Below are 17694 nucleotides of genomic sequence, written 5' to 3' on the forward strand. Positions count from 1 at the left end.
TGAATATGATTAGCATTTTAGTTCAGGATAATTGGCTTGACACTTTACTGGCAGATTCTCTAGATGATTTTGAGGAAACCATTCTCTTAGATCAGATGTGTGATCAATATTTAGAGACCTGTTTTTCGGATGAATCTATTTTTCGAGACACACATAAGAAGTTCAATTACCCGCCGCAGATAAACCCAGTTATATTGACAGAAACCTTAGATGAGGACGTGCTCCTTCTTTTCATTTTTCTGAACCAGTGCAGTTGTCTCATACTGGTGTCAGCTCTATTTGTTCTTATGGACCCACAATTGTTTCGAATATTGATATATGACTTTGGAAGGTGACAATCCTTTTTGAGGTATTTGATGTCTAACTAAAGACTTTAAATTTAGCATTTCCTGGGAGGCACCCACACTCATGCTTACGGTAATATCCTTCCTTATTTCTTTTTCCATCCATCAAGTGGTAACAGTTTCTTCTTGTTCATGCTTTTAATTTCATCTTTAGAACATTGAGGACAATGTTAGATTTAAGTTTGGGGGTGGGGAAGAAACTTTTTGGTTAGCTTTTTGCAATAAATAAACTCCAAAGCCTAGAAATTTATTCTTATTAAGGTTGGCACTAACAAATCTAAGTGGATGGGAACATCTTGGTTGTAGGAGTTGAGGAACCAATCTGATTAGATGGAAACATCCAAAGAGTCTATTCATAAAAGCACAGAGCTCAGGTGTTAGAATTAAAAAAAAAAAAACATGGTAGTTTCGCCATATCTCGTTGAATCCTAATCTTCTGTTTTTATTTTTTTTAAGTGATTTCGTGGGGCACACGATTCAAGTTGTTACCATTTCTAGGGTGAAATAGAGTGATTGAGATACCAAAAAAAAAAAAATTGAAAATTGAGACCAGACCATCAGACCAACCGGAATAAATTCAATAAAGTCGACCACTGTTGCCCTTGTATATGCCAGTTGTGTTGACCTAGAGTTAGGTTTATCGACCACTGGTCCCCTTGTATATGCCAGTTGTATTGATATTAGTCAGACTGGTATCTCAGTCCATTAAGATAGGTTCATCTTGGTAGAGGCCTTCAGACAGATATGGGAAACACCGTTCACTTTAAACCATCTATTTTTCTCTTTATCCATCTTCTTAATCTTTTCATATGATTGGTTGACTCCGGTTATGATGTACATAAACTATCTAAGTAGAGCTCTATGACTTATATATGAATTTTAGTATGCTTGAGTGCAAACTCGTGTACAAAAATTCGAATTTCGCATCAGGGTACTTCCTCCTATAGTCAATGATTGTATGCCAACCAAGGAGATTCTTTAGTGCCTTCCAAGGTTCTGCGTAGATAGCTAGAGTTTGGAGTATTGGTTTTGTGGGTACACCTCTGGTAAACCCTCCCGAGATTAACTCGGTTATTTTCTAGATTAATTTTTCTCGAGGACTAGCAAATAATAAGTTTGGGGGTATTTGATAGAAACATTTTTGTGTCTAAATTGTACTCAATGTCTCTATTATTAGTGCTTGATTTTTGTACTAATTTTGATGCTTTGTGTGTTTGTAGGTGTTTTTGGAGAAATACACTTGTGTGGAAAAAGTTGCTCAAAAAGTGCTATTTGGACTCCCGAAGAAAAGTACTAAAGGTACCCTCAATTTGGATAAGGGGCACCTCAGTTGGGCACCTTCTATTCGCACCCCCAGTTTGGTTAGGGGGACACCGTCTTCAACATTTCAAAAATTCATTTTGGCGAGAAAATTTTATTCTCAACTGTGTAACTTTCGATCGATTCTTGAAGGAGTTCTGGATAGACTAAAGGGCTGAAACTTAATGGGTAGACGTGATATGTCATAACAAAGCTGGTATGGGTGTTTGTTTCTTTCAAATTTGGCTGAAAAATCCGTGAGAAGAAAATAGGTCAGCACGTACACGAAAGAAGATATTCACGGGATTACAGCGAGTTAGACGTGTGATGCTCGTGTTTGGAAGAACCTAACCACTATTTGGAGTGTGAAGAAGTTAAATATGGCAATATGGAAGCTTCAGAACGCGTGAAAATCAATATCAGTGATAAAAATGAAAAGAAAATAACCCGAGTAAATGAAGATTATTTGGAGTTAATGGAGGAGATTAAATGTCTCAATCACGTATAAATATGTTCACAAGGTATCATGGAAGGGTGTTGAGTGATTGGGGAGGCTACAGAGTCGAGAGAATTGCTGCAGAGAAATATGCAGCAGCAGCAGAAAAACAGTGAAGAACGAAGAACAGACTTGCAAAGACAGTCGTTTTCCAACAGTGACAACGACACTCAGTCGTGGGTCGTATATCTACAGCGGTTGCAACACATAGTGACAGTCGTAGAAGCTACAACGTCAGTAACAGTTTATTGTTGTATATGTAACAATTATAACTGTTACAAAAGCCATGTTTTATACCTTTTCTCCTTGTAAACACCTTTTTGAGCAATGAAATATTATTTTGAGAGTGTTTTCACCATGTGGATCTAAACCCCAACATTGGGTCGACGGAGGAAGCCGGACTTCATATTTGGGTGAATTTGTTTTATTTTCTATTTGACTTTTGCACTTAATTAAAATAGAATTATGATTTGAAAAAATTAGTTATTATTTTATTAGATGGGTCATGCTTGCTTAGATGTTTGATGTACCATGCTTACGATTTATAATTAATGTTTGGAGAATGTACCTTGGCAAAAATAAGTGTAGGATCAGAATCTCGTAATGATAATATTTCAGCGAAATTATCAATGACACAGCATAACAGCGTCGCAGAACAGTTTCAGAAATGATAGAATAAATGACGTCATCTAAGATCACGAGAAAGATGTGATAGTCCTGCGAAGATTAGAGAGTTTGCGAAATTTACAATTGTAAGGTTGTGAGAATATCAGAAATCATATCCGAAAATAAAGGACAAATTAGCTGTCATCCACTATGTATTTTCTTATAAATAGTCGTTCGAGTTGTAAAGAAGAGGGAGATCTTTTTTGAGTAAGAAACAAGTAAATAGGAGAGAGAAAGTTTATAGCAGAGATCATTCTTGACTTCTTTATCTATCTTATAAGAACATTCAAAGATTTATCAATAAAATTAAGAGTGTAAACCTAAAAATGAGTTGATCAACAATGAAATCATATGAGGGGAGTAGTGTAGGATTTCCTGCAACTACATAATGGCGCTAGAAACAGGAAGGAGTTGAAGATTATTCTAGAAAAAGCTAAAGATTGATATTGAGATTTGTGAAAATTTAAAGTGATTATTTAAGAATTTTTCATAATTTCTTGCAATACTGTTAACATTGAAGAAATGGCTAGAAGAAGAAATACATCCGAACAACCGACTACTATTAGAAGAAGCAAAAGAATTGCTGGAAGAGAAAAAAGTGAAATGGGACAATCTACTAGAATGAGAAATAATAGAGAAAATCAAATTCAACCGCCAATTCAACAAACACTAGTTCAAGAGAGGAATACAGATTATGACAGGGTGAGCGTACACACTTGGCGATCAAATTCAGCAGAAGAAATAGAAGAAGAGCAACAAAATAGAAATTATAGACAGGAAGAGAGAAATCAAGAAGCAGATGAAAGAATAATTCATGGAGGTGAGGAAAATGGAGCGTTAAAAACATTGAGACGAAGAATACATGAAGAAAGAAGAGTTGAGGCAGAAGAACGTGCGAATTTAACAAGACAAAATCACGAATTAAGGATGGAGAATATAAGACTACAGAATAGAAGATCGAGAAGTATTACAAAATCATATTCAAGATCGACTAGAAGAGAAATGAGGCGAAATTCACCCACAATCAATTCTGGAAACAATATTCAAGAAGAAATATCAAATCCTAATTAAGAATATCGCGAAAATAGAGAAAGAACTGATGATTGTTACATTCCACAAAATGGAACTTTTGATGATGGGCAAATTGGAGGAAATCAAGAGAACGGACAAAATCAGGGACAAAATAACCAAGATGGCGAAGGAAATCAAGAGGAAGGAAGAAGAATTTTACATGTGAGAGAAACCCAAAGAAATCAACAGACTATTGAAGAAGAAATTGAAAGACATTATGCTGAACAAGCACGTTTAATCTACGAACGTGAAAGATTGAGAGCGGAAATGGAAGGACAAGAGCTTCAGGAGACAATTCGCCAGAACAATCATGACAATAGAGAAAGAAGGCGTACACAAAACCGGAATAACGACAATCTCAATGAGGAGTATGATAGAGTAAATAGGATGGCTGAAAGACAACGAATTGAATTGATAAGAAATGAACAAAATTATGGAGGGGAAAATGAAAGACATCATCATTTGCGAATTCAAGATAGAGATGAGGAAGAGAATCGCAGAAGAAGACGAGATGAGGATAATGAAGAAGAGATGCAAAATTTCGCGAGAGAAGATAGACGAGAACGCAGAAGAAGAGAAGCAAAATTAAAGAGACCAATGGATCAAGATTTAGGTGTAAATAAACAAAGCTTGAAAGAATTAGAAGAAATGAGAGGAATGCTAAATAACAGAGGAGAAGTAGGTAGAAGACAATTGGATGAAGCAATATAAGAAGCTGCGAAAACTCCATTTACAAGGGAAGTACAATTAGGAGGAATACCACCGAAATGCAATTTGCCCGCATTAACCAGCATTTTTGATGGAACAACTTGTGCAATTCAGCACATTAAAGCCTATGTGAGGTGCATGTTACAACGGGAAAATCATGATGCGGTATTGTGCAAATATTTCGCATCCAGCTTAACAGGAGAAGCGTTTAAATGGTTTGAAGTTTTACCAAAGAATACAATAACCTCCTTCAATCATTTGAAGACTACATTCTTGGGGGCATATATAAGTAACAATTCCTCACGACATGGTATGGAAGATGTGTTTGGATTAAAACAAAGGATTGGCGAAAATTTGAAACACTTGACTAAAAGATGGAGAACTATGTGTAGAGAAATGGCTGGCCGTTTAGATGAGAGATATCTCATATTATCATTTATCAATGCTATGTTTGCAACAAACCTATTGTATGTCAAAATTTTCAGAGTCAAGAATACGATTACAATGACTGAATTGCGAGCACTTAAAGAAGAATACATTGCTCTAGAGGAAAGGCAAAATGAAATGGAATCATATCCAGTTGCGAACACCAGCTCACAAAAAAAGAATGCAAGCTTATTACCCAAGATAATAAACACAGTGGAGAATACTTCGCAAGTACAACAAGAGAAGGTGATAAATAACAATCAGCAGAAATTGGTAGCTATGGGGAGCCGAGATCAAGAAGAGATGAAATAGAATGAAATTTCTACAATCGTGGAGGAAATAACAAGATTCAAAGTCTCGATCAACCGCAAGAAACTTATGGAGGTCAAAGGCAAAACTATAATAAAGGACAAGGAAGCCACGAGGTAATATGGGAAGAAATCAAGATGCGACCTCTAAATGCAAGTGTGGAGAAGATATGGGAAGCTATAATCTTGATGGAAAATATACCAACATCGTGGGACATGGGAACGGAACCACCTCCAACCACAGAAGTCATGAATTTTGTTCTTATCATCATTTTCATGGACATACCACAAACGATTGCAGAAATGTAAAAAGAATTATTTTGAGAATGATAAATCAAGGAAAATTAAATGACTTTCTGGTAGGGAATCCGCAATCTCAACCATTACCACCACCACCAGAACATCATAAAGTGAATACGATGAAAAAGAAAGTAACATTCTTCATAGAAGTTGGTGCAAAAGAAAAAAATCTATTATGTCACTCTATCGTACATTAATATAAGACAATTGAAGATTTTCATGATAATTTTTTGAGTAGAGTGTTCGCAAGAGATAATGATGGAAGAGAAATTCTGAATATTGCGAAAATCTCGCCACTAGAAGAATCACAGAAACAGATCATTTCTTTTACTGCAGAAGAAATTCCCGAAGGAGAAGAGGTGCATGACAATCCATTGGTAATAAAATTAGAAATTAATCCAAAACGGAAAGAAGATGAGGATGATGAAGCTGAAGATTCATGGGCAATCAATAGAATTCTAGTCGATACTGGAAGCTCTGTGAACATCTTATTTTATCATACTTATAAAACCATGGGTGGAAGAGATAATGATCTTATACCATCAACATATAAGATATATGGTTTTAATGGTACTGCTAACAAGCCTAAAGGGGAGGTTACTATGCGAATTCCATTGAAGGGAATATCTTCTGAAATCTCATTCTGTGTCGTTGATGTAGAAACACCCTACAATGCGTTAATTGGTCGACCTTGGCTACATGGGATTCTAGGTGTAGCTTCAACTTTCCACCAATGCATCAAATTCCCTTACCCCAATGGTGTAGGAATCATAAAGGGAGATTGGATCGAAGGAAAGAGATGTTAGGAAACTGAGATAGAATCTTGCGAAGGAAGAGCAAACAAGAAGGAAAACTGGAGACACAAAATCAAAGATGTACAAAGAAGTGAGAGGTTGGTGGTGGATACAATCGAAAAGAAAGGAGAATAGATGTTGTGAAATTAATGCTAGCTCAGAATAAAAATGATGAATATACCACTACCAACGAAGCAGTAGCAGAAAATAGTAAAGAAGCAGAGGATGGCAAAGGTAATAAAAACAAGAAATGTATGAATCATTTAGTTGTTGCGATAATCTCGCAATAAGTAAAATTCTCAAAAGTACATTTGATTGAACAACAAAATTGAGATTGCGAAATTCAGATACAATATAATGATTTGCGAGACTCTCGCAAAGATAATGAATTTTACAGAAAATAATCAGAAAAGAATGACAAAAGAGAAAGAGGCGAACCTTTATGGCATACACCCTAGTTCGCGACTACAATTTCGCAAGAGGCAAATGTAAAAGCCTAAAGTACGTCATATAACGGGGTACCTATTGCATGACTCAGGGAAAGGCTACACCGCCACCGGAACCTGGGTCATGGAGATTTGGGGTCAATGAAGCCCATCCGGGAGAGGCACCTTGGATTCTCAACTTAAGCATATGACTTGGGTTGGGCGATTAAGGTAATAAGGACTCTCTCAAGGAGTGCAGATCTGATCAAGGCGCCGAGGTACACGGTTGAGTCAAGAGTTCCAGAGACGCTTGAAGCGTACTTTTCCATTATTGACAAGTCTTGGATTATACTGCACTCGGCCTGAAGAAAACCCTACTTAGGATGCAGTCTCGTAACCATAAATCCTATAGGTAAAAGGGATAAGAGGCTTCGAAAACAACTGGTTTTTGTTAAGACTGGATGGGAGGAGCTAACCTTGTATGGTAGAAGTACGCCTCCTTGAAGGGGCAACCAGGGGGAAGATGAGGGTGACACCCTCCATTAGGGAGCTGATAAGTGTCTTAAGACGCAAATGTCATGAGGCTTCTTATTTGCAAGGATACTAAGGCTTGTCATATTTGTGCAACAATCCTGAAGAGGCAATAATACAAAATAAAAGGATAAGACGAGATCAATGGGTCTTCGCATGAAAGTGCGAAGACGTCCTGCGATTTCCTCGCAAGACAGCAATGTCATGGGGCTTCATTTTCGCAAAAATATTTAGGCCTGTCATATTGTCGCAACTTTCCTGAAGAGGCCATAATACAAAAGAAAAAGTTAAGGCAAGATCAATGGGTTTTTGCATGAAAGTGCAAGGACGTCGTGCGATTTTGTCGCAATGACAAGAGGTGGCATAATAAGACCTTTAATTAGGAAGGCAAGATAAGACCACACAGGAATGAGATTTTGAAAAGAAACAAAATTCACTTCGCAAAAGGTAGCGAAGTTATACAATAAGAATTTTTTTTATGAAATCTCTCATTTGGATTCAAATAACAGAGGCAAGTATGGGAATATATGAAATTAGAAAATGTTATTTGTCTCCATATGAGAGACTTACTCAAAAATTCAAGAATTAATGATTATATTGATTAATTGTATTGCAAAGAAGAATGTGGGATATTATGATCATCACAAACCATTTGGATGGTTTGATTGCGAAAATGCATAGCGTCATTCTTAAAATTCGCAACAGTGATCTTGATTTGATTCTTTAATCTAGAATACTTGTCATTGCGAGAAGAAAGATTCTTTGTGAGTTCCTCCTTTTCAGCTTCAAGTTCTTCAATATTTTCACGATATTTACTTTTAGAATTTGCGAACAAAATACAATCAATTATTAACTTGATGAGAATTCATAAGAAGCAAAAGATTAGTAAAGAAGAGAAATTAGCAACCTTCTCTGTCAGAAATCATATCTCTAATCAAGGCTGTATGTTCAGCTTGGAGACTAACATTTACGCCTTAATCTTTTCTAGCATCATCTAAAATTTTCGCAGCCCAAACAAATTCATCCTCACTACTTATGAGAAGGCGAGAACGAATTTGATTTTCCCTTTCACAGAGTTCAATATTATTGCGGTTAGCTTCATCTCGCTCAAGTTGAACTTCAAGGAGAGCCTCTTGGAATTTCGCCAAATCCTTGGCACCTTGATCAGAGATACGATCCTTATCATCTATGAGACCGCTAATTTTGGTTCTTAACTCATTGGTTTTCTCTTTGGAATCAATAAGGAGACGCTTAAATCTGTTGGCTAAGCCTAAACTGGATCTATGATCAATTTCTAAAAGGAGAAATTTAGATCTAAGTTCATTTAGAGAAAAAGATGAAACTCTATCATTTGAGAAGCTATTTAAGGAATTGTTAAGACGTTCAAGAAGGGTATCATTGTCCAAGGCATTATAAAATGAGCGAAGAAGGGTAGCTTCATCAGAAAGACCATAAATGTCTGCAAAAAGGATCATTTAAATAAGATAAAACAACAGTATGAATGAATAAAGAGAAAAGAGAAAAGTAACATACCGTAAAGCTGATTATTAGCTTGCTGAAGACTAGAAATTTTGTTCTTATACGAGGAAGAATCAATTTCCAATTGTCTATTCTTCTTGCGAAGAACTTTAACTTCAGCTTCCAATTCTTCATTCTTTTTGCGAAATTGAAGATTCTTCTTTTCAAGATTTTCACGTCTTCTCTCTAGATCTGAGGCAACAGCAAAAGAAGCTTTTCCATCCTGCGAAAAAATATAAGAAATATTAATATAGAAAGAAATTTTGAATTATAACAATGAAGAAGTAAAAGGATAAAATATACCAGACTATTGAGAAAATGCAAAAAATAGGGAGTCACTGATCTGGAAACTCCACGAAGAGAGCTATCACCATCCAGGAAAGGAACATCGCAAAGGGTAGCGAGAGCTTTGCAGGTATCTGCGAATTGGATATCTCCCATTCCGTGTAGAGAATCAGAAAATAGGCTAGATAACTTAGCCATAGAAGATTCAGGTGGAGAATCTTCACTAGCAGCAATATCATCATTGTCCTCATCACCCTTATCACTTTCAGAATTTTCGTGAGGAGGAATATTTGAAGGGGAAGAAGAAAGAACTTTTCTTTTCTTTGTAGGAGGACCAGTTGATTTTTCTCTGCGAAGAGCACCTTTACCTTTATCACCAATCTTCGCAACATCAGCAGATTCTTCTTTTTCAGCAATAATCTTCACGCACAGATAAGAATAAGAAATAGAAGCATGGAAGTAACAGTACTATTTAAAATCATAAGAGAAAATTTCTTACCTCATCTGTGTAAGTGCGAAGAGCTAACAGAGTACTAGATTTCCCAGTCCTGTTATAACTATCTTTTAGTTTTTGGATCTGCGAAATGTCGCAAGAGTTAGCGAACAGAATAGAAAAAAATCAATAAAGAAATATAAAATGAGTTAAAGGGGAAAAACATACCTCTTTCTCCTTTTCGGTCCAAGAGAAAACCCAAGGTTGATAAGAAGCGAGATTCGCAGGAAGAATATTTGACCCAGCAATGTAGGGTCCCTTTAGCATTAGAGGAAAAAAACACCATTTATCATCTTTAGATTGGAGAGAAGTTGTGTTTTTACCAGAATGCCAGTCAATATCTTGCATGAGAACTTTTGATTCATCAATATTATCTTTCCTTTTTAAACGAATACCCCAGCGAGTATTCTCTTTCTTCATGGAGATAAGTTCATAGTTCTCAAAGAAATTCGCCACTGTATACTTCTCAGCAACTATCTCTAGGTTTGCGAACTTAGGATCCTTAAGTTCTTTGGAGTACAAAGATCCTCTACCAGCACCACGATTAGCAAACTCTAGCATCAGACGGATGCAGTCCCCACTCAGTTGGAAGATGGCTCGCGAAAATCCCGAATGAGCGAGAATTTCATAAAATAAAGGAAGATCTGGGTTATAAAGAGGAATGGGGAGACCTATGAGAATTTGACCTAGCAAAATTATGATTGATTGATCATCACAATATTGATCAGAGAAAAGCTTGACAGAAAGAATTGATTTGGCATTCTCACCAGGAATGATGGAGAGTGTGAAACCTTTCTCAGCAAGATCTTTTTGGACATCTTGTTAATTCTTCTCATATCTATGACCACTTGGAGCCATGTTTTATTATAGAGTATGGGAATGTATAGAAAGTAAAAGGATTGAAGGAAGAAGAAGTTACAGCAGCAGAACTTGCAGAAGAATAACAAAATTTGCAGAGACAAGAGAATAAAAATAGAAGAGAAAGTAGAAATAAAAATAAAAAGAAGAGTAAGATGAATATATAAACACCATTAAGACGAACAGACGTGGGCGGTTGAAAATTTGCGGTTACAAAAGACGTGTCAAGAAACAAATGGACGAAAGAGTACGTGTGATAAATGCAGAATATGAAAAGATGAGAAGCTGCGACATTTCTCATATCATTCCCTACTTTGCAGAGAAGATATGAGAAGAGGCAAGATGTAGGATCAGAATCTCGCAATGAAAATATTTCAGCAAAATTATCAATGACACGGCATAACAGCGTCGCATAACAGTTTCAGAAATGATAGAATAAATGACGTCATCTAAGATCACAAGAAAGATGTGATAGTCCTGCGAAGATTAGAGAGTTTGCGAAATTAACAATTGTAAGGTTGCGAGAATATCGCAAATCATATCCGAAAATAAAGGACAGATTAGCTGTCATCCACTATGTATTTTCTTATAAATAGTCGTTCGAGTTGTAAAGAAGAGGGAGATCTTTTTTGAGTAAGAAACAAGTAAATAGGAGAGAGAAAGTTTAGAGCAGAGATCATTCTTGACTTCTTTATCTATCTTGTAAGAACATTCAAAGATTTATCAATAAAATTAAGAGTGTAAACCTAAAAATGAGTTGATCAACAATGAAATCATATGAGGGATGTAGTGTAGGATTTCCTGCAACTACAATAAGAGTCGATGTTGTTTTATTTGTCGAGCGATAATTATTTGAGAATGAATAATTGAACCTATTGATATGAGTTTGGCCGAATCCTAGACCCAATAACTCTCTATTTTATTTCTTTAAAATTAATCTTAACAAGTCTTAGAATTCGAATCTTATTTACTACAACCACAATCAAAAATTTCACATCAATAGTTTGTTGAATTTGTTCGGCATTCAATTCCTTTACCATCGTATTCCCAAACAACTCTTTGAGCTTGACGACTTTAATAGTCTTTGTCAAGGTATTCTTTGACACGTACATATTTGCTTTAGTCGTTGCCTCTTCCCAACCAAACAACTTCTTAGTCAGCTCATAGATCTTGGACTATTCTAGAGTCTTACCGTGATCTTCTTTCTTAACGGTTTTTCCATGGACCCCTAGACCTAATATTCTTTGGCCATCTTCAGGATAATGGTCATCTCGCCAAAAAGAAAGTGCATGGTATCAGTTGAAGCAAAAAAACTCTCCAAGAAGTAATTCGCCGTCACTTGATCAGTGGCCACATAGTTTTCTATCGCGGGATACAACCCAGATGCTCTCACTGTCGTTTGAACAGCCTCACACTCCAATTCAAAGACCATGTATCCATTTGTTGATGGCGGCAAACATGGAAGGCTTTCTTGTGGTCCTATAAAAACACACCAAACAAACTTCAATTCACCTGATCATATATAAACAATATAATAACAAGATGCAAACGTCTTACATAAGTTGAATAGATCCAACGATCCCAAGAGTCCTTATAGTCAAATAAGAGTTTCGGATCTCTCCGCTGACCCCAGTATTTGCCATCATTGCGTTCTGGAATCATGTAATATGTTTTTGGGAGGTGCTTTGGTGGGTCCTTTTTCTCACCGGCTCCAAATTCAGGTTGTCCTAAGCCATGCAAGGATGAGCCACCTGCTCGGGATGGATCAGGAGGTACAAATTTCTCCCACTCTGCATCATCATCGCTGCTTGTGTCTCCATCCGGGGGAATCTCCCGATTCATGACCTTACCACGTTCCGGATCATCTCGACTATGTCGAGGCCGAGAAGACTTAGGTTTTCCTTCATCAACAGCTTTTCCCTTTCCTTTCTTCGTTTTTGCATCTTTGGACCTACGTACAAAATGAGATTTAACAAAATAAGGAAATCAAAACCGGCATGGCCGGTGAACATAAAGATACTGACGACATAATTTCCGGCATTGTAATTTAAAAGGAGTCTATGCCGGTTTTACGGTAACGCCATTGTATGTAAATAAAATGCCATGTCGGTTTTATGGGAATTGTCAACAAATATTGAACAAAATAAGGTAATCAAAACCGGCATGGATAGTGAACATTACGATACTGCCGGCAGAGGTGCCGGCGTTGAAATTTATAGGATTTCTATGTCGGTATTCTAATAACTTGCATGCAATAAATGTGGGATACATGACATATAAACCGGCATTGTATTCAAATTTAATTGTACGCCGAAACTAAATTGGAATTTTCAATTCACTAAATTCAATTTCAAATTCACTAAATTGCAAATTCAAATTTCCTTTTACCTAGTACAAACAATAATCATGCAAGTTTCAATTTGTGTTTTTTATATTCTGAAATAAACCCTAAGAATGCTTCAATAAACATAGACATCACTTACCTCATCATCTCTGTTATTTCCTCATCATCTTGTTCAATAGATGTTTCTGATTTCGTTTTACCACCAGGATTAAGTTTTGGTTTTTCAGGAGGTTTGTGAGGACCCATTCTTCTTTGGGTTTGAAGAATTGAATGAATTTGGTTCAGAGGATGAAACCAAATAATGGAGTTTAGTGGTTTTGGAAGTTCTTTTGGAATTGCGAAGTGAAAACAAAGAAATAGAAAGATGGAACTGTTTCCATTCTATAACCGTCAATTTTATGTAATAATGGAGTTTGTAACCGTCACATAAATGGAATGAGGGAGTTTGTAACGGTGACAATGTGGGATAATTGGTGCGACAGTTACAATGGAGAAGAATAAGGAGTTAGAATTAGTTGTTATGTTTTTTAAACGTTTTCAATTAATGACAGTTGAAAGGTAATAGACCTTCGTAATTCCGGCGTTGTCGAACTTTCATAATCTATGACGGTAGTCTAACGAATTTAACTGAATTTACGAATACGGTGCCGGCGTTGATTTGTTATTAACAATTTATGCCGGTAGTGATTCTTGATTCTTTATTAACGCACCACCAAAAGGTTTAAGCAAGCAAACTGACCTAAATTGGCCTTCATATTAATACTAAGGAAATAAACTTAAAAACATTAAACACATAACAACTTTCCACATAAAATGAAAGGTCTTAAGCTAATTGAAACTAACATTATTTCTTGTAACGAGATTCAACAAACAAAGCGGCTTCGAAATGCTTAAAAGGCTATTTTCTCCACTTGGTATATGTGTCCTGAGCTTTCCACCTATTCCCTCTGTATCTTGCGAAAAACTCGTTGTATTTGCGACATAATTTTATAAGGGCAATTGTCCGACTCGCTACAAACACATCCCGTAATCCATTTTGCGTTTCTTGCACTTACCGTGCTCAAACGTCGACATATAAGGACCATCCGCAACAAGACCCAAAAAAGGTTTAAAGGGCGGTGATCTTCCGGCAAATCCGATTCTATGAAGAAATTTTTAATCCATTCGGTTTCTTCCTCAACATCCGCTTCTATCTTCGCTTGTTTTACACGTTCGATTATCTCGTTAGTTTCTTTGCGATATTTTGCTTCTATTGCTGCCTCTTTTTCTTCTCTTTTCCTTCTAAGTATCTCTTCTTCCATTGCGGCAATTGACCTGGTGGTTTGCTCCTTCCTTCTAAGTTGTTATAGTATAATGGGATTGAGTTGGTGGTGGATGATGATTGATTTCCTACCGGAGTGGATAAATTTTTCTTCTTAAGTTTTTCTTTTTCCATGGAAATGATGAAGTCGGTAGTTGGTGATCGATTTGCCATCAGAGATATGTGTTGGAGCTCACCTTTTTTTTTTTGAGGTATCAAGTGCAATGGGTGTATCCATTCTTTTAAATAGATGAGGACACAACGGCTCTTTTCCACTTTATCATTCCGGCATTATCAGTAACTTAGATCCCACACCGGAAATGGTCTTCACTGGTTTATGGTTTAAAGAAATAGCCATTATGCATTGAATGTCCCATTCCGGCAGTGAACGGAAGATGTTCGACCATGCTGGTAGTGATTTCCGTCACAGTAATGTATATAATTACAAAGACGAAACATGGTTTATTGCACACAAAATTTTGACACTAAATTCCGGCATAGGATAATATATAGTATCCATGCCGGAAACCTAACGATATTGAATTATGTTAATAAAGTAAGCCGGAACTATAATTTATTTAAAATGTAATCCTTGTCGCAGGAAGCACGAATGCACTTAGCACGTGCATCAAGCCTTTAAACCACTTAGTGACCCAAGTGGACGAGTTATAGTCTCGTGAGGGTTTACATAGAGATGTACCCACAAAACCTTACCAAAAACTACCCTAAAAACCTAACCAAATACCGCTAAACCTATCATTCTTCTTAGGAAGAATCCGTCTCCGATTTACCCAGCTGGTGGTACTCCGTGACTTTGCTTACAATGTGGTTCACGTTGGCATCAAACATGAATGCTTCCCCCTTTTCCTGTAAGTAACGCGTTTTCACGGCTTCATGCTACAAAAACAACACAAAAACTTAGTAGTTTGTTACATAAAATTTGAAAAAGAGTGGATTGTGTCGAATTAATCATAAAGATACTTACAAGTTGTTGAGGGAACAATCTATTGCGGGTAGCGTGCTTGATCCAGTGTTTCATTTTTAGATACTCAACCACCAAATTTAGGATGATGTCGTGTCGTTGCTCGATTTGTTCAGAAGTTCTTCCTTTCGGGTTACCGTAATCGTGAATAAACTTGTTAAAAATCTTCAACCACATAGAATCCCGCGTGTTGTTATCTATAGTTGAAGGACGAGTTTCGGCGTACCATGCTTGGGTGATTGCTAAATCTTCCTCGGAGTCGAACGATGCCATTTGTTGTATGTGGGATTAGGTACTATACTAAGTTATTTATATATGATTATTCTAAGGTTTAGGGTTTCTAAGTTAAGAGGCTCAAGGATGTATTTAAGAACACACGAGTTTTGGTCTTTTGGGTCCAAGTATTAGCTCTCCTTATATAGAGAAAAACATTAACGACTAGTTTTTTTGAAATCACCCAAATTCCGGCATTGAAGTAAATGTGACATTGGATGCCGACACCCAGTACCGGTATAGTTTACCGTTAGATGTTCATGCCGGTACAAGTGAATTTCTTCACTGAGAAATATGCAACTATTACCGGCATAGTTGAACAACATGGTTCAGCGCCGGTACGTTGTACCAGAGTTGAATATATAATTGCGACTACGCCGGTGTTTGTGAATTTCAAAAAAAAAACGGCTAGTTTTTTTAAAAATAAGACCGTTGGAGATTCATTTATATATAATACCCCCCATTCCTTTGGAAAAATCTACACAAATCACCCACCAAATAACAAAAATCCTTCTCTCAAGAAAGAAAGCGCCAAAAAATAGATCAATCAAGCACGGTTAAACTTCACAAGCGATGGGAGATTCATCATCAAGCTCTATTTGCAAAGTAAGTAGATTGAACATTACTAACAATATATGGACAGTTAAAATCTTCACTACTATGACGCATAACTAATATAATCTTCTCTTACAGAATCATCATTGCAGGTGTCAAATTTGCAAGTTACCTTCTCATCTAGCCATGGAATGTCCTTTTATTTATTAAAAGTATAGAAGCTGTGTTGGGACACGCGGGTTTTGGATTGCAAAAAATGATGATGCTGAAAATGGAAGAATGTTTCTAAGGTGTTTGAATTACCCAAAGTGCGATGAGTTTCAATGGTTTGAAAAAGCTGTTGAACAAGCAGAATCAAGAGAAAACCACAAGGGAAAATGCAAGCCTATTGATGGGTGTGATGGGTGCTATATGAAGGGAAAGGAATATGTTGAAAGAGAAGATGAACCAATGATATGGTCCTTGACACCGAGATTCCAGACGATGTCTGCGAAAATATTCGCGAAAGGCTCAAAGGCTCCGCAATTGTTGAAAAGGGATGGCTTACTAAATAGGAGATCATCTTAAACCAAAAGTGCTTCATTACCATATTTTAGTATGTTTTAATTGAAAGTTTGAAATCTAATGTAATAGATCAAACATTATTTGTTACAGATGTGATAAACCAGGACACTTCTCCTCTGTATGCCCTGAAAGAATACAAAACATGGAAGAAGCAAACAAGAATGAAAGAAGGGAAGCAAATACATATCTTTTCATGCACGAAGTTGTATTCTTAAACGAAGGGAAACTAATACCAAAGAACTACGAAGCAACGGATGGAGAAGAAGGAATATGGTATTTAGATAACGGAGCCAGCAACCACATGACTGGCAAGAGACATTATTTCTCTGAACTCAACGAGAAAATCAAAGGAAAAGTGAAATTTGGAGATGGTTCTTATGTAGAGATTGAAGGGAAAGGATCAATCCTATTTCAAAGCAAGACCGGAGAACAGAAGCTTGTCACAAACATCTACTTCATCCCAAACTTCCAAAGCAACATTCTAAGATTAAGACAAGCTACAGAAGTTGGATGTGATGTTAGAATGCGACAAGATTATCTAACAGTTCATGACCCAAGTGGAAGACTTTTAGTTAGAGTCTCACGCTCACAGAATAGACTCTACAAGATAAGTCTCATGATTGGAAGGCCATTGTGTCTGAATATGAGACTGGAAGATCAGACATGGAAGTGGCACACAAGGTTAGGACACATAAGTTTCAGAACCTTAAAAACTATGTCTCGGAACAAGATGGTTCGAGGGCTACCATAACAAAACGGAGTGGTGGAGAGGAGAAACATGACTCTAATGGAGATGACAAGAAGTTCTTTGAAGGCTATGAAGGTACCTAATTATCTATGGGGAGAAGTTCTACGACACTCCACATACCTAATAAATAGGATACCTACGAAAGCTCTGAAAGACATGACTCCATATGAAATTTTGCGAAAGAGAAAACCAAACATAGATTATTTAAGAGTGTTTGGTTGCAAAGCAAATGCAAAAGTTGATTCTGTAACTCTTAAGAAACGAAATGATCGATCTCAGACTCTTGTGCATCTAGGAATTGAGCCTAGATCCAAAGCTTACAGATTATTCAATCCAACAACGAAAAGAGTAATAGTGAGTCGAGATGTGGTATTCGATGAAAAAGAAAACTGGAACTGGAAAGAAA

This window comes from Papaver somniferum, chromosome 10, assembly GCF_003573695.1.
Source record: "Papaver somniferum cultivar HN1 chromosome 10, ASM357369v1, whole genome shotgun sequence".
Lineage (NCBI taxonomy): Eukaryota > Viridiplantae > Streptophyta > Magnoliopsida > Ranunculales > Papaveraceae > Papaver > Papaver somniferum.